The sequence below is a fragment of the Haemaphysalis longicornis genome, unplaced genomic scaffold, assembly GCF_048455015.1.
Source record: "Haemaphysalis longicornis isolate Haplotype H1 unplaced genomic scaffold, Haemaphysalis longicornis Haplotype H1 scaffold_4, whole genome shotgun sequence".
Lineage (NCBI taxonomy): Eukaryota > Metazoa > Arthropoda > Arachnida > Ixodida > Ixodidae > Haemaphysalis > Haemaphysalis longicornis.
The window spans coordinates 207245615-207266425 of record NW_027526361.1 but is presented as its reverse complement, the minus strand read 5'-3'; positions in this window follow the sequence as shown (position 1 = coordinate 207266425).

Here is a 20811-nt window from a genome sequence, read left to right as displayed (position 1 = left end):
ACTAGAAAGACGTGTTGTGGTGACCCCGCTTCACAAATTTGTTTTGGCTCTATTAGGTACGTGTGATTATATGCGATCAAAAACCACATCATTATCGATCGTTCTTTGTAATAACGAAATGCAAGCACCTAAACAAGCATGAGTGTATAAAAAAAAGAAGGAGGCGGGCATTTTTACCGTATACGGTTACGCGTGAAGGCACGTTACCCCGCCGGCGCTCCAATTAGCCGCCCCTGTAACGACCCTTTTGCTTGATCACCGTGACAAACAAATTTACTACCTCCCTATGCCCCATTCTGCGCTCTTATAGCTAATTCCAAAACGCTGCCCAAGCCAGTTCGCTTTGTCCCTGTACATCACTCTCAACAGTGCCGTACTTCCCCGCACTCACTACTATTTATGCACGGAGGCCGCTTAAAATCCTAAAATAATACCGTAAAAGTAGTCTTCATGCTTTTCCTTATACATCACGACGCTACCTTTATACCAGCAGTAAAAAACATCGCCTTATATTTCAACTACCCCATTGGAGGCAACCGTACTTTGAAGATACACACGACACAGTCTTTTTCAAGACTGTAATAACTGAGGAAGACCCGTGTTTTTGAAATAAGTCTGAATAATGCAACAGTAGGTTACGAATACCGGCCTTCGCTCCTGCGGAGTGATATGTAAAGTTAACACTGCAGGCCAGCGCCGCTCAATATTTCTTTGTTTTGTTTTCGTGTTAGCGTACGCTCTATACCCTTACGCAACTTTTTACAGACATTCTGCATGTACCTCCGGCGTGTCGCTTTAATATTAGGGGCAACGGCTAGTTAAGCTTTAGCGAAACCACTTGTTTAGGCATACATACCTGTGTAGCGGCTCCAACAACATAGAGTTTCATCTTCCAAGATCACCGCACTAGCGGGTACCCAACATGGTAATCTTGAGATGTTCATTGTTTTGCTCAAGGTGGGCTTTAGCTTGGAAAAGGATGCAAAAGGCACACCTTTGGTGGATTTTTTAAACAACTCTTTCCCGAAATCGCAGCAGGCACAATGCTTTGTTGTATTTTGATTTTTTTATTATCTATCCCTTTCCTCCCTTTTTTTCTTCTTCTTCGTTGCTCTTCCTTTCTTTGTCTTCTCTCTGCGTACATCTCCCGGTTCACAGAGCCCAGATCATGCAGGTAAGAAGTGCTGCCTGCTCCTGAAGGAACCGTCATCCCGTACACCTAAGAGAAAATAGGTGCAACCAAGCTACGACAGCTCTTTTCTACACAAGCAGCAGCTTCAAACCAGAGAAGGATCTGACCACCTTGGTGTAGTGTTTGGACACCACTTTCTACGATTTACATATTCCACTAATTGCCCTCAGTCCCCAGAAACTGTAGAACAACGAAGCACGGCGTCGTTCAGGCTGGGGATAAAGCAGAGGGTGCTAAGAATATCTCAGTCCGGAGAGGCTGCCTTTGCAAATTTATTTATACACGTATAGTTTACTAAACCTTACAGACACATAAATAGCATAGGGTAAGGTTGGTTACGATTCTGCAAAAGCTTACAAAATATGGGGAAGAGGGAAACAGAACTAAGTACACCGTAAAACCTTTGCATAATCATTTTACAAGAAGTCAATAACACATACCTTACATGTCTCTAACACACTAGTACGAGCAAAATGGGTTTTGGGGTAGAGAAGCTTGGCGCCGCTTCAGGGGTGTCGCCGAGGCAGAGGCAAGAGGGCGGTGTCTGAGTAACCGAACCAGCGAACAAGCCACCACAGCAAAATAACGCAGGTGCAGCACCAGCGAAAGCGTGAAGGGGAGGTTGGCCCGCGCTCTTAACGCGGCGCCAAGACTCCGTGTGACTCACTGCATCCGCCGGCCACTTTTGCCATGAGCAGCCGCCAGGGAGCGCCCTCCCCTTCACACACTCTCCGGACACTCTTCCCAGGTTTTCGGCTCATACAAAACATGAATATTCGCGCGATAGGATCAAACACAACTAGCAACAACGTATTCGGATGCGGAGACGCCGTGCGGGATAACAGCAAATAGCGCGCACCACCTCCCTTTCGCTGAATAGGTGACTCTCCTCCTCAGACGCAGCAGATATGCGCTGTGACAGAGGAGACTACATTTGGCGCAGCGCGAAAGTTTTCCATTATGTAGTGTACCAATATTCATATAATTTTTTTACAGTTTAAAGAACCACAAGCAGTGAAATGCTACAATATAATCTTGCCAATTCATCATTATACAATGATGTAAAATATGTCGGCGCGAAAATCGGGTAAAACTATCACGACTTTTTATGAATGTCATTCGTAAGAAAGATCAATCCAGTGCTGAATTGCTCGAGGCAATTTCGATTAATTGCAGGCAATCGTATTGCCAAAAATGTGCATCAAGCCGTGAGTATTCCGGAGGCATGGCGAAGTACGTAATGGAGCGTTAAGACGGGGCTGGTTTGCCTTGATCTAACTATGTATTTATAAAAATAGATTAAAAGCGTAATAGCGCAGCGGGTACCCAGCAGTTGAAGTGATAAATATGCTTTGATTTTGATAATGCTATGATGACAAACGTACTTGTATGTAATAAATCTAGCAGCTGTGTGCCTAATCGATTCGAGCGTGATTAGGATTAGGATTAGGAAAAACTTTATTTGTGCCTGCAAAACGACTAAGCGTCGTAACGCGCGCCTGGCGTCGTCCTAGGTATTGCCGTTACTAGGCGCAGCACCAACGCTTCCCGTCGCCGGGTCGCCTGGTCTGTGCTTTTCGAGCGCACCCCGGACTTGCTGGAGGGCCAAGAGTTGAGTGTCCTTGTCGCTACTGCGTGCAGCTTCCTGGAGCTGCGGCGGATAAGTTCTTGATTGAGCTTCGTTTGGAAACCGAGCACAGTCCCAGAAGATGTGCCACTGGTCTGCCAGACCCACACTGCACACTTTACACACGCCCATCCAATAAAGTTCTGGATGAAACCTGTGCAGCGTTGCCGGAGCGAGGATGGACCCGGTCTGGATCTGTCGTAGTAGAACTGCCACCTCTCGGCTCAGGCCCCGTCGAGCCAGGCGGGAAGCCTTGGCGATCTTGTTGTAGCTCACGAGGCGATCTTTGTTCGCGAACCACAACGGACGGTCGGTCTCGGACGAGCGGAGGGTAAGTGCTCGTGCCTCCCAGTGTGCCGTCTCGGTGTGGTTCGTTGCAGTTGCGCATTCGCCCATGTGCGCCGGAAACCACTAGACCCGAACTTCTCTGCCCTGGAGCCTTGCCTTGCCGATGATGGCGGCCGCCTTGGCGCAAACGCGACCTTTCGCGTAGTTGCGTACGGCCATTCTCGAGTCACAGAGCACTGTGCGGCACTCAACCTCAGCGATGGCCAGGGCGATGGCGACCTCCTCGGCGTCCGGGGCTTCGGTGCACCGCACACTCGCAGTCATTGTCTTAGTGACCGTGGAGGCCTAATCTGCGACCGGGACGTAGTCTTCGTGCTGGTACTCTGCTGCGTCGACGTAACGCGCGTGCCCGTCTTGGGAGTGCATCTTGATCAGGGCTTTGGCCCGCGCTGCACGCCTCTCCTTGTTGTGCTCCGGGTGCACGTTCCTATGTACTGGGTCAATGCATATGTGTACCATCGGTTCCTCGTTTACGTCGCGCTGTTGCCGGTCCAGCGTGCGGGGGTTGTAGCCAAGGTTCTCGAGGATTTGGCGTCCCGTCTTTGTCGTGGAGAGACGTTCCAGCTGTGCCGCCATCGGCGCCTCCGTGGTTTCTTCCAGGGTATTGTGCACTCCTGGCTGTAGTAAGCGCGCAGTGCTCGTGGTTTCCATGAGGCCAGTGCCGGTTTGTAAGCCTTACGTATGAGTGTATTGATCTTGGCCTGTTCCATGACCCTCCAGTTATGGTACGCGGCCACGTACGTAATGTGGCAGATGACAAAGGACTCGATGAGTCTCATCAGGTTGCCCTCCTTCATGCCCGTTCTTCTCGAAGAAATGCGGCGAAGGAGACGAATTGCCTCGGCCGTCTTGCGGTTGAGCTTGGCAGGGGTTTCACCGTTGCTGTTGGTCTTGTCAATGATCATGCCCAAAACCTTGAGTCTTGTTTCTTCGGGGATGCATTGCCCTGATGCGGCGACTATTTTGATACTGTTGGCTTCGCGCTGCGGCGTATTGTCCCTGCGTTTCGGTGCGAGCACGAGTAGTTCAGACTTGCTAGGCGAACAGAGCAGGCCGGTACCAACGAGATGCTGCTCGATGGCGGTGACTACCGCATGCAGTTGACTCTCGATGTATGCGTCGCTGCCGCCGGCGACCCACAGCGTGATGTCATCGGCGTATATGGTATGCCGGACGCCCGTTCGCGCTAGCGCCTCCGCAACCACAGTCATGACGAGGTTGAAGAGGAACGGTGAGACGACCGATCCTTGCGGCGTGCCTGTGCTTCCGAGCATCTCCTCTTTAAGCTGTAGGTCACCCGCGTGGAGTTCTACCGTGCGATTCATAAGGAAGTCCTTGATGTAGTTATCGCTGGTTTCGCCCATGTTCAACTTGGAGACTCTTGCCAAGATCGCCGAATGCTTTCCCTTGTCGAAAGCACTCTGGAGATCCATGCCAAGGATTACTGTGTTATCCCTCGTGCCTTCCTTCTCGATTATTTCCGCCTTAAGCTGAAGCATGGCGTCTTGCGTTCTCAGCTTGTGTCGAAACCCTATCATGGAGTCGTGATATAGGCCTTCCTTTTCGAGGTAGTCTTGCTATCGGCGGGCGAGCATGCGCTCCAGCACCTTGCCCACACAGGACGTGAGCGCGATTGGACGGAGGTTGTTTGTGTCTGGCGGCCTGCCCGGTTTAAGGATCAGGATTGTCTTGGAACATTTCCACTGGCACGGCAGCCTGCCCGATCGCCAGCACTCATTGTAGTATTGGGTAAGGGCCTCTATCGATGGGTCGTCTAGGTTTTTAAGCATCTTGTTCGTGACCAGATCCGGGCCGGCTGCACAGAGGGTGTTTAGCTCGTGCAGTGCAGCTCGCACCTCCGCCATCGTGACGTCCCGGTCTAGCCACGCATTGGGTGACCCTGCGTACGGTGCATGGGACTCCGTGGGGGTAGAGGTAGGTATTTGTCCACCAGCTTCTTGAGCACAGCGTCTTTACCTTCCTGCTGCACCGCTGTGTGCATGAGCCTAGCGAGGCGGTCTCGTTGGTCTGACTTGGTTTTAGCCGCATAAAGCAGGTGTTGTAAAAGGTTCCACGTCCTGCCACGATGCAATTGTCCGTCAGCCTTGTTACAGATCTCGTTCCACTGCTGTCTGCACAGGACTTTGCAGTGAATGTCGATGGCGCGATTTAACTCGGCCACTTTCTTGCGCAGTTTACGGTTCAGTCTCTGTTTCTACCAGCGTTCCATGATGGAGTGTTTGGCCTCGATGAGGTGGGCAAGGCGGCTATCCACGCTTAATTTGTCTTCGTCGGTCACCACAGTTTTGGTAGCTGATCGCACGGCTTTGCGAAGCGCGGTGGACCACTCACCTATGTCTCGGATGACCGGACAATCCTTCGGTTGGTTCTGCCAGTCCCAATCTGTTCATTTGTGCGGCACAGTATTTATTACCCCCGATCGGGCCGGGTATCGTGATCTCGAGAATGTAGTGGTCACTGCCAAGATCAACTCCGGTATTTGCCCACGCGATCTTGCCCGTCCGATTGTTCTTGACAAAAGTGACGTCTGGTGTGGTGTCCCTTGCCACGGAGTTGCCTATCCTGGTGGAGCTGGTGGGGTCCATGATGAGTACGTAGTCGTTGTCCAGGGCGCTTTGCAGGAGGCCGCAGCCCTTGATCGTGTCTCGGAGGTAGCCCCATGCTGTGTGCGACGCGTTATAGTCGCCACCGATCACGAGCGTGCTGTCCCTGGCCTTTGTGCTGGCCTGGTGGAGGAGGGAGCGACATTTCTGGTGTATGTGCTTGGGATTGCTGTAAACGTTGAGCAGGAAGAGGCTGCCATTGCGTTGCTTGCCGGGTATGATCTCCGTAAACGTGTACTGAGTCTTAATGGAGTAGAAGCGGAGACACCGACCAAAAGAAACTTAAAAACTTGGTCGGTGTCTCCGCTTCTACTCCAACATGTTTCCCGACCAGACGGGTTTCCTTCAAACCCTCGACTTCACTGAGTCCTAATGTTTCCTTGTTTGATCGTGTGGTCCACAAAGGGGAGACCCTTACGAACGAAAGTACACACGCCACGGCCTTGGGCGGGGCTAACATGTGCTTTGTACCCTGGGAGGGACGGGGCCGCCGAGACCGTCTCTTGGAGCATGATCACGTCTGGTTTCCTGTTAATCATCGGTATGTGCTGTTGTATTACCGCCTTCTTGTGATCAAAGCTGTGGCAATTCCACTGCCAGATCGTGTGATCCCACCGCGGTTTTACTTCTGCTGTTGGGTTGGCGGCCATGATTGCGTTAGGGTGAAGGGTTGCTGTTGTTCTTGGTTATAAGGGTGGTTCATGAACATTGGTGCAAAGGTCGGGTGGTGTACGATTGGGCGTAAGGTCTGCTCGATGAACTCGAACTTTGCTTCGGTTTTCTTGAAAGACGTGGTAATGAGCTCCTCCAGCTTGTTGAATCTTGCGTCAAACTTGGCTTCTAGCTTGGCCTCAAGCGTTGCTTGGAGTTGTTCCGCTGCTTTGCGGGATCTCCGCGACTCGAGTGCGCGTTTCTTGGTTACGGGCTCAGTCTCCATTTCATCTTGGGGTTCGGTCGTTGACATTTCCTCCTTGGGCATAATCTGCGGTCTCTACTCTGTGACCGGCGGTGGGGTTGGTGGCGACTGAGTCGGGGATGGCGTCGGTGCGGGGGTGGGGTCCGTAGCGGTGGGCTTTGATATACGCAGTAACTTGCGTATCTCGGCGATTTCCTTGGTCAGGTTGCTAACTGAGTCTTCCAGTTGGATGTTTTGTTTTCGTAGCGAGTCATTTTCTGCCTTGAGACGGTCCATTGCTTCGTCATGTCGCCTCGGTGGCGGCGTGGCCGGCTGGCTTCCGCCGCTACCGCTCTTAGTTACATCGTGAACGACCGCGAGGGGGTTTCGGTTGTTCACGATGTTCCTGTCTAATTCGGCGGCGCCGTCATCCGTCCGAATGCCGTGTATGACGCCCTTGAGGGTGTCGTGGGGCGCTGTGCGATAAGCGCCAACTTCGTGGAGCTTGCCTTGTACTTGTATAGCTTGAATTCGGGCGTATTTTGCTGCGTTTTCCTAGCTGAGAGTACTCACTACCATAATGTTTTGGTGGACGTTTGGGCATATAGTGTCCCTGGTCCCCGCCGCGCTCTCGATGGCTGCCGCTGCCAAAATCGCCGCGGCCACGTTCGTGGTGCCGGTCTTGAGAATGTCGAGACCGCCCCTTGGCTTTACCACTATCTTCATTTCCTCCGTAGGCATGGCTGGCATACTTGCCGCACGAATCGCCGATACACGGGCGCTGGTGGAGAACTTCGATTTCGAGCTCGTATGGCCGTCTCGATGGTTAGGCTTACCGTTCGAAGCGCGTTGCCAAAGTCCTTACATGCGATCGCAGGCCTGGGCCCAGCCAGCTTCATCGCGAAATATCCTCGCTTGCACTTGCACGCACATTTCGGAGTCCGAAGGCCCCGCTAATTGAGCGGAATTGAGCTAATTGAGCGTTTAATTTGAACTTGCTGTGGTTGGGTTATGATATTGATGCAGACACATAATCTTCTTTCCCGTCGTTGTCGGGCGCCACAGTGCATGTGGAATCTACTACGAGAAGAAATTATGTCATTGCCTTTGGAAAAAAAGTTTGCAGAATGTAAAATAATTGTGTCATGTCAGTTATGCATAATTTTAATGTCTTGCTGTACTTATTATCTATTATGTCCAAACTTTATGAATAAGTGAATTTAAATTTGTTGTGTTGTTATCTATTATTATCTGCAGAAAAGTGTTTTGCATTCCATTTTCCAACCAACTCATGCGATAGCCCAATTGGGCTGCAGTATGTATAAATACATAAATAAAATATACCCCTAAATCAGGAACACAGTCAACTGTTACCTGCCTCTGTATTTTACACAAAAACGTTCAGCTAGACACCTTGCGATAGACTCAACATTAAGCCAGCGGCCAACAAAAGATCACTGAAATTAGGTTAAGAAACCCTTGTAACGTCCTCGTGTCGGGCCAAATTCGTATATTAGAGGCACAGACCACAAATGTTTTGATCTCACGCTTACATTATTTTCTTGGTAAGTGCCTCAAGTTTGGCTATTGCCTACGATGACAAGTTGATGACATCCCATCAAAAAAAGATTATCGTGTGCGTTTCCCTCTTGGATTTGCGAACGCTGAAACGGGAACACGCTGAAATGTGTCATAAAAAATAGAAAGATGTGGCAGTAACTTGAAACAATAAAATTCCTCACCTTAATCTTTTCCTAAATAGATTATGAAAAGTTATGGCTTAGTTGCTTGCAGTGTGGAAGGAATATTTTTGCGTAAGAGAGGTGCGCCACAATTCTCCGCAGAATTTTCAGAGATGCTCACTTATTCAAAAACTACCTTTCACGGCCGTCGCGTTCGACAATGGAGGGATTCTCCAATCCCATCGACAATGCGTAGTGACCCTGCACGAATTGGTCAGTACCACACGTTTTCCCAAGATCTCGCTCATGCTTTGATTTGTTTCTAAAACATTATTTCTCTTAGAGGCGACATTGCGTTTTCATAGTCGAGGCGCGGGTAAAAGCAGTTATGCAAAGTTTCAAAATTAGCCAAGTAAAGTTTTATATTCTCACCGCGTGCTAAGAAACGGAATGTTCGGCAGCCAGCTTCCGCAGAGACTTACAGCGTAGGGTATCCCTGACGGAAGGTTTATAGCTGCTAATAAAATTTCGGTTTCTATGGCTTTCACGAGCTGCAATGACAGTTACATGAGTACTGCGGTCATGGATACTGAATCTTCAGAGATATTTTTGGGGTCCTGTGCGCGGACACGATTTCAGTTTCAGGGCAACCATTTAAAGAAATCAGTTTTTCTTTACGAATATTGTGATGTCATTGACACCTGGCAATACAAAACAAAAAATAGTATGTTTGCAGGAAAAACTGAGACATTCGGAAACTTTTATAAAAGCAAGAACTTTTGCTAAACACGAACCTGACCCCTATGATACAATAACTTGCAAGGTTATGGAGTAAGAAAACAATCTATTAACGCTGGCACTTACCTTTAGGTTGGACGTTGTGCTGGAATCTCCAACGCTAATCTACACGAACAGGAGCAGCGATAAAAGGTAATCAAAGTGCGCTTTACAACTCAAGGCTGTGTGGAGGCAGCTAAAATATTGTCAATAATGACACTTATGGGAAGCAATCTAAGATTTAGGATAGTTGACCGATTTCTGCAGAAAAAACAGCGGCGCGCGTTTTTACCATCATGGAAAAATTTTTTCGCATCAGTAGGATGCCATCTGCAACGCCTAAAAGGTCCTCGAGGGTCACTACTTTCGCCGTGGGGATGGACACTACCTGCAATTGCCGTCTTCGAAGTTCATGGTTTGATTGATGTGCACGCACAGATCACCATGACACCGGGGCGGGGCGCAATTTTGATCTTCGTAGCGCACCAGATCTACGGTATCAGCTTCTGTTACCACTTTCCCGTGCACAGCCACGGTCTTCTCATCTCCATAGCTGCGTATGGCACACACAAGTACACCTATTAGACGGACCTCGTTTGTTGGATCCAAATAAATCAGCTTATGATAAACTCGTCGACCCAGAAGTCTAGTTCGATATCTATTTTCCCATTTTAGTAGCAATGCGACGCGATTTCCATCTGCCGCAATTGTGACGGTCCGAGGCAACGCCGGTCGTTCTTTTTCCTTAGTACATTATACGCACCCTGCACTACGTACGAGCGCTTCCGCTGTGATCTAGACATAACAAAATCCCGTAGGAAGAGAAAATAAATGGTCTCTCTAAGATTTTTGTTTCATATTACGATGCCAGCTTCACACATCAACGATATAGCATACCAGTTGTTACACTGATTTATCAATTCCCGGATTATTCCATCTAAGAATTATGTTTTCTGGCAGTACCCACTCGACAGTGGCTATATTTTCAGGATCCTGCTTTGGAGTGTGTGTTGGCTAGTCGTTGTGAGATGTTCTGAGTTGTTATGTTCCAAAAATACGGCAAGTTGTTGGGCTAGTTTGTCGATCATAATTAAACGCTTTATCCTCGTGCATCCTTTCTGCCGTGGGTCTTTTTTTCGCTCAGGGCTTTGTCCTAGTGCATTCTTTCTATCATTCTTTTTTGCGATCCACATCCCTTTTTGTTTGGTTCCAAAGGGCAGCGCGAATAGGTACTTACTTTGACGCTCTACCCCAATCTCCGTAATCAAGCAGACCCTTGAATAAACACAAACTTTTGGAAAACACTCGTGGCCAATAAAAACGTACGGCACAGTATTGATTGCGACTCACTTTCTACGACGAAATTACGAAAAAAAGGTATAGCTTGGTGCTGCTACACTTCGCTCATTATAATTCTTAAATGTTTCATTCAGTAAGATTCTTACAAATTATTCCACGGCAAGCTATAAAGCGCCAAATCTGCTTTTATTACCTTTTCCGACGGAAGTACATTGTCGGGAACATTTCGGTCTCCTTGTTAACATCCTAAAAAAGCAACCAACACTCCTTTAAATAGTCCTCGCTCTTACAACGTGTAAAAGATTATTGCCGGGAAGTTTAATAAAGAAAGCTCTGACGCTAACATGGATGAGACGTCACCTTGACTGCCTCAGAAGTTGCATTTTCTATCGTTTCCACCTGAATGGTCTATGTTTTATAACAGGTACGTTAAGTCGGTAGTCGAAGGCAGTATACAGTCAAACCCGTTTATAGCGAACTGCAATATGCACCGCGATTAGTTCGATATATCCAATAGTTCGATATAGCCGAACCCACCTATAACGAGCTTGTTGTTACGAGTTCGCAATCCGCGGGAGCACCCCCTCCCCGCCCCTTCCGTATCAACTCCGCCATCCGCGTATGCAGAAACGAACACAGTAAAGTAGCCATTACCATACCAAAATAATCCATGTATTGCAAATAATAAAGCTACTTTCCGCCTTAACTGCCCCCGTTGCAATAAAAAAAAGCGGTGATTTTTGTTTTCACTTTCGTTTTGGCGGCTTCAACTAGAATAGCATTCTCTACACGAAACATTGTTTGCACCAGTTCGAGTCCGCGTCCTCAAAAATCTAAGACGCTTTGGCGGAGCACATCGACTGCCGAAAGCGCTTCATTATAAGCGTCGGACGGATTTCACTCGCGACATCATCGGGAACGCTGGCGAGCTCTTCCCATAGTTCACCGATGCTGCTGTCTTGGTCTGGACTCGCTGACTGGGCGGGTTTCGTCGTGAGCCCTGCGCGTCTGAAACAGTTACGGAAAGTATTGGGCGTGACGTCGCTCCGTGCGAGGCGCAATGTCTCAGTCGCGGCTCTTGCTCCATGGTAGCGGCCAATCCACATCTCAATCACCGCTCCGAGATGATGCATTTCGGCGGCCATTCTAGGCGCCCAGAGTTCGATATATCGGATGTGAACTTTGTTGTAAGGAATATGTTTCCCATGCATTTCCGTAACTGAATTATTTTTGTTCGATATATAGCCTAATTTGCTCTATCCGGGTTCGTTATAGCCGGGTTTGACTGTAGTAATCGCTCGGTAATTTTAACTCTGATATCTCGGAGAATCGGTTAGGCCGAAAGTTTTTTCGCCTTGCATATACCTCCTATAGGCACGCTATATTTGCCAACCTTGATTTCAAAACCTTTTTTTCTGTGGTTTGGGGATATCTGGAATTCTTGACCCACAGGACCCAAGGCAAAGTCCGCTACAGAAATCTGATAAGGTCTTTTCTGCAATAATTAGCTCCTACTACGACGAGGACACTGTCGTTAACGGCAAATTTACGCTGTTTGAAGCCGATGTTCCCGTTTCCAGACTTCTGTCCGATGCCTAAGTCGTTGAGAGAGCTTTTTACGATGGAGGTGCTCAAGAGAATGCAACGGAGCACCGAGTAGTGCCCACAACAACAGACACAACGAAAACGCTGCAACTCCTCCGCAAAAAGCTAGAACGTGGCGGTGGCGACCAACACTTCATGCGATTCATCGAGCCGCTCGATAGCTTTTCTGAGAACGAAACACAGGCCAGTATTGTTCTCTCTTCGGCAATATTAAAACTTTGTTTTTCCTGCGAACTTTGTTGCCTGTATTAAGAAGCGTCCTTTGCACGGGAGCTTAAGTTACCAGCGTTATGCCTTATTTTTGTGGATCGGCCAAACATTTACGGCATTTAGGTTTAATGAAAACTCCGGTTATCTGGAAAATTTCACAGGATTGTAGGACTTATATATGGTTTCCAAGGTTTGTGTTGACGTAACCACCATTTCTTTCAACGAAAACGATGTTTGAGCTGACGTCTTTTAAACCAATCTTGGAAGTTAAAATTCCCCCTACATTCACTCTGACGTTAATTTCTTACTAAGTTCAGTGATAAATCTACTCCATTTTGCCCATAAATGTGCACTCGTTAGAAAACATAAGAAGCACTTGTTTTTCTAAGAATGGGGTAAGCAGTTTTTACGCAAGTGAAGGATGCGTTTCAGCCCAGGTTACTTTAGGAAGTATTAAGCTTTGGGTAGGATATTTAGCGAATTCGAGAATGGTGATGTTTGTGCGTTGTCTACCGAAAGTTTTTTGCTTGAAATGGTCTAATATAATCTACGGCGTTTGAATTCTCTGAGCCTACAACAATATTGCGGGAAAATATTTTTTCTTTCCACAGCCTATGGCTCACTCGATAGGCAAAGAAAGAACAATTACGCAATATTTTCTATTTTCCCAGCAAGAGCAAGCGAACGAATATCTACTATGGTATTTGAAGAATACTTTCAATCGGCTTTTCTCATTTCCGCTGTTTTCATGTGAGACACTGCATTCTGCGTGTGCCGCACGGTAACAGCAGTCTAGTTGTATTGATATATCTCAGTATCTGAAAGATTCCCAAATAGCGAACGCAGCTTCGAAGTCGATAAGTGTTTGAAGAAACTGAAATAAATTTAGTAAGAGGACCATCGGGCCTCAGAAGATGTTTTCCCCATTCCCAATGCTTTCACATCGACGCAGAAATGTTTGCTGTAGGGTGGTGATCTTGATATTCTCACGGCAAGATAAGCACCTAATATAAATAAATTAACACGACATGACGCTGCAGTTTACAGTTGTAAACATTTATTTGATACTTGCAGAAACTGCATTTGCCAAAATGAACAAAGAGTACTCAAGTATTGAAGTAATCAGAAGCCAGTGATTCTCAGAACCTTTTCAAAGCATCAGATTTACCGATCTCTGACCACACAATTCATTCCCAAAAAGGTGCATAGAACTTGTTTTAGAAACAGTTTCTCTGAAGAAAAAAATCCTGCTTGTCCCAGCTCAAGTGACACACTAAAAGGTGGCACCCACCCATCAGCACGGCGCGCACCCGTGCTTATGCGTGGCAAAAAATAACGTAAACGAAGCGTCTCGCATTGCCGCTCTTCTGACTCCAGCTGCTCCGCCCACTGGCGCCAGGCTCCTCTCCCTCGGGCACACCGCCTCAGGGGCACACCTGAAGACCTCCGCAATGGACAATGGCGCCGTGGGCCCCCGATCCGCTACAGCCCAGGACCTCCTTTCTTCCTTTTTGATACCCTTAGGTGTTGTTCTTTTTTTTTCATTTCACAGCTGCCCCCCAGGGGCAATTTAAGTGAAATAAAGACGTGAAACAACAACACCAACTGCGTTTGCGTTGCGCAGTGTACACCGCGTCGGAATGCCACACCATTCGACAACTCTGCATGGAACTTGATCGCCGCCTTGCCACCCTTCGCAATCGCATGTTGGTCAACATCCTGCCTGTTTTTACACAAGGCCGACGCTGCGTAGTGTTAATTTTATTTAATGTTAAAATAACATGGCAAGCCTTATTTTTAAACTGAAATATTTTTAACCTGAAGCTTTGATTACTACACTAAACACCTTCGATGAACCAAGTTTTTTAGTAAAATGCTTAGGAGCGGCAAGCCACACTTCAAAATACTACTTATGTTATTTTTTTAAGCCCCATCTGCATTCTCACGGGAAATTATATATCCGAAATAAAGTTTAAATAAAGTGGCCTTTTTTTGGGAGGGGGTTGGGGATCCATTGTATTAAGGTGATATTACCACTTAGTCATACACTACGCAGCTGTCTTGAATAAACAACAAGTTTATTGGAGGGAACAAGTGCTCCCCTAACAACTCAAAGAATACACAGGCGGCGACGCAGCAGTCAACAAAGTAACGTGCGTAGACTGGTGTCGGCAATTCGAATACCGCGGCGTTGCTCTGCAAGTTTTTATCTTTCGGCGTCAGTGTTGCTCCAAACGTCGATTTACATCTAGAACATTGTAGATCAAAGAAGATTATTCGAGGCTAGAGATGTTGGCGCGAAACGCTCTCCGTATCAGAATTAGATAACCCGTGCGGCATAAAAATAAAGAATGGAACATGCCCTTGGCTTGGGACAATGATAACACAGCCGGGCACGGACGGGCACAAATACCAATACATAAATAAGCCATCTTATTGCCTAGTTCGCGGGATTTTCCCCCCTTAAAGAGTGCATCGAACCGATGCTAAAATAAAACGGCAGTCCGTACAAACAACAACAAAAAAGTCCGTCAGCTTGCCCAGTAAGGTCTGAGGTGAACCACGTGGACGACTTCGGGTCGTGTGCGTCGTCGTGATGTGCCGTTAACACCCCTCGGGGATCACTTTGTAGGCAAGTTGGCCAACACGTCGTATATTCCGGTATGGTCCGAAATACCGTTGCAGAAGCTTCTCACAGAGTTCGCCTCGTCTGATGGGAATCTAAACCCGCAAACAATCCCCTGTTTGGTACTCGGCGTATCGGCGTCGGAGCTTGTAGCGGCCGGCATCCACCAGCTAATGGTCCGCTGTGCGAACTAGACCGAGCTGGCGGGCCTCCTCCGCACGCTGAAGGTATCCTTGGACGTTGGGGTTGAGGTCGTCGTCTTGTACATGTGAAAACATGTCGTCAAGCATCCCGGTCGGCTCTTTTCCGTACAAAAGCTCGAAGTGCGTCATCTGCGCAGTTTCCTGAATAGCCGCGTTGTACACAAACGTTAAATACGGGAGCACTTCGTCCAAAGTCTTATGTTCAATGTCTTCGTACATTGACAGCATATCTGCGATTGCGTTGTTTAGACTTTCTGTTATTCCGATCGTTTGGGTTGGTATGCCGTCGTTCTTCGGTGATCCCTGTTGCCGTAGCGCAATATTTCTTGCATCAGCACCGCAGTAAAGGCCGTTCTGCAGTCCGTGATTAAGACTTCCGGGTCTCCATATCGCAGCACAAGTTCGCTTATGAAAATCTTCCCCCTCGTAAGCGCTGCAGTGTCTGCGTAGCGCGTCATATAGACTGTCGCTACGACAATCCACTTGTTCTAGGGTCGGAATGTAGAGGATGGGTCTAGAAGGTTCATTCCAATCTGTTGGAAGGGCCTCAATGGGACGGCGATCGGCTGCAGAAGTCCGGCGGGTCTGGTCGGTGGCTTTTTTCGTTGCTGGCAGTCACGGCAGCTCCGGAGGTAGTGGGTGACGTCGGATGTAGAACGGGGCCAGTAGTACTTCGCTTAGATTTTTAAAATTGTGCGGGCTGTGCCAAGATGTCCGTAAGACGGTCGCCGTGGCACGCTTCCAAAATTTCGTAACGAAGGCCTGCAGGGATGACAAGAAGATAATTCGTTCTCGTAGCGGGGCTGAAATTGTTGTTCACGAGAACGGAGTTTTTCAGGATGGATGCCGGTAGGTTGCGTTTGCAGGTCCTAGGCACGGCGACATTGCATCCTTCGGGGCTGTTTGGTATTTATTTTTTTAAAAAAGTTTTGTTCACATCATTAGGAGATCCGATCTAGGATTTTATTTGCCCTGTATATTAAGCTATCTTGATCTACCCCACGCAACAGTACTTATGTATCATCCACATAGCCTATCCAAAATGTGTCATCTAAAGGTTCAAAAATGTTTAGATATATAAGCAACAGAAGAGGGCCAAGAGTGCTCTCCTGAGGTGCACCTGTGGTTACTCGTTACTTGTCAGGTTGTGCACCTTCGTGGCTTATATACTGGCACTGGTATTTCAAATAGGATTCCAGAAGTTCGTTTGCCTTTTCACGTACGCCATATTGGTCTAATTTATATAGTAGTTTTATTTATGATTCACGCAATTGAATGCTTTAGAGAAATTAATATACAACCCCAGTACGACTGCCTTTCGTTCAAATGAATCTAAAATGTACTCTTTTTTATGAGAAGCGCTAGTTCGGTAGATATGCATTTTTGAAAACCGTTTTGATCAGTGGAAAGAAGTGAATGCTTCGCCAAAAACTCGCTCAAACGAGAATGTAATATTATATCGAAACCTTTAGACAGTATGGGCAAAATAGATATTGGTGTAAAGTTACTGCTGTTATTTATATCACCGCCTTTATGTATTGCTATACCTTCTGTTATTTGCATTTCAGAATGAAAACAGCCAGTTTCTAGAGCTAAATTGTACAATATTTTCAGGATCGGAGCTAGAAGGTCAATAATATACTTAACTGGGCCCATGTGCATATCATTAAATCTTTTGATTTGGAATTTTCGAATCCGTTTTAAGCTTCTTTTATCTCAGCCTTTTTGTTGTGAAAAAATACCATAGTACTAGTAAAATGTGCTGTTCTATGCAGATGCGGGTAATTTCTGATACGACAGCCGTCCTGATCGCCTACTGAGACAAAATATGTTTTGTCTCAGTAGACGATCAGGGCGGCTGTCAAAATAAATACAAACAAAATAGGTAGAAAAGTAGATAGGTGTTGTCAAACAAAATAGGTAGAAAAGTAGATAGGTGTTGCTGCTCTTAGTTTAGCATTCAGTTTGTTTCGGCATTGTTTGAAAACATGCCTTTTTTCTGAGGCCTTTGTTGGTTCAAACACTGCGTATAATTCTTCTTTATTTTAATAGAAAAGTGATTTCGTTATCCAAGGCTTGCAACATTTTTTTGGGGCTTAAGGACAGTTACGCTTGGAAAATGCGTTCTATAAATGTTAATATCGGACATTAATGTACTATACATTGCGTCTGCATTGAGTTTTAAAATGACATCATTCCAGTTATGATTCAGGATATCCGTGCAAAATGGGTTACGTTTTACACTAGTTATGCTTTGATAACATGCTGGAGGCCTTCTTTCCGCTATATTTTCTTTATCGTCAAGAATGATCGCAAAGATAGCTAGGTTGTCGCTAATTTCATAAGCTAGAGTACCACTGTTTCCAACGAAATTACCAGTATTTGTGATAATAAGGTCGACAAGACTTTCCGATGATGGTGTTATGCGAGTAGGTACATTAATGACATTCTTACAACCATACGATTCAAATATAGAAAACAATCCGTTTATCTTTAGATGTTTAATGTGGTCAATGTTCAAATCACTTTCAAGAGAAAGAGAGTTTTGTTAATAGACGAAAAATTTAGAAATGTTTCCAAGAACAGAAAAAAGCATGCGGATCCGCATTTGGCGGACGACAAATCACTGAAAACATTTTTGAGCCATATACAACAGTTAATATTTCCTTATTTATGTTGGAAACGGTAAATTCATCGACACTCTGAGGATTCTGCATCTTCTTGATTAATAACAATACACCGGCACCTCACCTATCTGGACGACTCAGAACAGAACTTTTGTAATTTGCGTACGAATAAGGAATGGAGTGTCTGGCATACCAAGTTTACGAAACCATGATTGTGTCAAACGAGATGCCACAGCTTTCCATTCGGAGATCGAGACTTCCGTGCTTGTTTTCTAATGAACACGCATTGACGCGAAGAATGCACATACTCTTTTTTGGGTTACTGGTTTGCAAATCAGTAGGTCCACTGCCCTAGTGAAACAGCTTTAACTGTCTATAAAGTAAAAAAAACTCCCAAGCATTTCCCCGAGGGTGAACATGGTAAAGTGCGAATGCACGGGGTGATGCTATGAGGGGGAGTAAAGTTAAAATCCGTTGGCATTCGCCCGTGAGCGCGCGCGAGCCGACCCACGGAGGTCTGGCAGTTCATCGCTGCATATATAGGGGGGTACGCCGCGCCGAGTGCGCCGAGCCAGGTGGCTGAGAGAGGAGGCGAGCGCAAGGGGAGAGGAACAGCGGCGCACGGCAGCTGCAGCCGAGCGAGGGGGAGAGGAGAGAGTGTGACGTAAAGGTGGAGAGAGAGGCGCGCGGCAGCTGCTGGGGAGAGGAGGCGCGCTGTCACGTCATACCATGACGTCACGGCGCGAGGAGCTGTGCGGGGAGAGGCGCGCTCCCGCGCAGCCACGGCAAGGAGGCGGAGCGACCGCGGTCACGTGGTGAAGTGACGTCACCGCGCCGTTGCTACCGACGCTCCTCTCCGCTCCACGCCGTTGCTAGGGAGAGGAGGACTGTGGACGCCACCGCCGCCGCCGGCGGTGGAAGGTTTGGGGTAGCTTATAAAGTGCATCGCACTTAAAAATCCAGCAGCTCTTGTCGTTGAAGTTGCCTAGTCGACATCGCTTAGGGCACGTATCCTGAGCATCGGCGTCTTATCTTGTCTGCGCGCGAAGATTTTGCCGTCGTTCGCCCATGCATACTTCCAACTGGCTTGTGTCTTTTTAAAGCAAAGCTTTCTACCTCTACCCCCCAAGGGTTCTTTCGCGACCGTTGGTGCACCAGAAAACTCCAGCGAACAAATAAAAGAATTTACTGGCACCGCCGGGAATCGAACCTGCAACTAATAGACTAACAAAGCGAGAGCCCGTTGTCTTACCGATTCAGCTACGAGACCACGTGAACACGGGAAGACAAATGGTGTACTCACCAAGCACATCTACGGGTTTACCCCCTGCCTTCTCGCTGAATGTCACGTGAAAGCGTCACAAGACCACTGACGCCCGTCTAGCGGCCCTGTGCGCACCTTGCTCATGTACTAAGAGTTACAAAAATTAAACGAAGCTCACACCAATCCATGGCATCTCTCTTCTAGTACGCCAATGTGCTAAAGCCTGTGGCCTCCAGTGTTCACGTAAAAAATCACAGCTCCTTGTCGTCCGCCCTCACGCCAAATCAAGGAATACATTCAAATACTCCTTGATGACCAGGCCATCACTCCAAACCCCAGCATCAAGATCCTGGGCCTACATTTCCAGGCCAACACCAAGAGTGACGTCTCCTTGCAGCGCCTCAAAAACAGCATTATTCCAATCATACACATGATCAGGCGAGTTGCCACCAAGAAGCGAGGGCTAAAAGAATCCGGTACCTTTCGATTAATTGAAGCTTTTGTCGTCTCGAGTGTTACTTACGACAAACCCCTATCTTCTTCACGACGAGGAAGACATAGAGATGCTTTATATAATGATTAGAAAGGCGGTTGAGCAGGCCATTGGTCTTCTCATGAATGCGTCCACACTGAGGCTGCTTAGCATGGGCTCCAAAACACGGTGGAAGAGCTGATAGAAGGCCATCTTTCTAACCAGAAGGTCCGACTCAGAACTGCGGTGGGTACCGCATGCTTCACCAGATTGGCTGGGCAGCCCAGAATGTCACTCCGCTTGACGTACTCCCAGACTCTTGGCGACTAAAACTAAAGATGCTCCCTTTGCTTAGAAATATGAACCCCTCACATGACCAGGGTCAACAAAAAGCACGGGCTCAAGCGCTAAACACCACCCTCGATGGGGCTCATACAGTTATCTACACAGACTTCTCCTAACAGCGAGGGCAGCAACACGCCATCATCGTGGCTACCTCCAGAACCAACCTCCTTGTGTGTACCTCGCCTAGGACCCAATAAATGACGAGAGCAGAAGAGGCAGCCATGGCCTTGGCTCTCACTCAACCAGGGGTTCGGAGGGTAGTCACCGATTCCCAGCAAGCCTACTGGAATTACCAGTCGGGTTGGGTGTCCTGACCTGCACTGTGCGTGCTAAAAAACCACTCCCTAAACGGTTCCATTCAGCTCATCTGGACACCGCCTCACGCTTCAATGGAGGGCAACAAATACGCCCACCCAACAAGCCTGCGCTTTTACCTCCCGTGCTATGGAGCTGCACGAGGACAGTCACCCGCTTGTCATGTCCAGGGAGATAATCCAGCATTATCGCCTTCTGAGACAGACCGTACCTTCGCCTTACCCTGACCTTTCCAGAGAACAACAAACTACCCTACGGCTCATACAATCCGGGCTCCTTCCCACAGCGTACGCGTCTTCACGTAATGCATCCGAATCGCTACGACGCTGAATGTAAATTTTTCTCAGAAGTAGAAATACTCCGCCCCGTAATCGGGGTGTGCGACTTTAGCCCTGAGCACCCTCCTCTCTTTCCGTCAACTACCCAACAAGAGAAATGGGAGATGCTGCTGTCCAGGCCCTTTCTACCTACCCAGCTTCAGTGGGTGGACAGAACACAGGCCGCGCGTACTGCATATGGGCCCCACAGAAGAAGGAACCACTCCCCAAGGCTGCACTCCTGGGCCGTTCAGAAATCTGAACAGAAGTATTTCTTCCTCCTCCTTCTCAGCCGCAAGTCCCGTCGCCTCCGTCCGCGGCGCAGAGACGGAGAAGTCAGATCGTCTAACACCGGGTAGGAGCTTACTTAGATTTTATAAAAA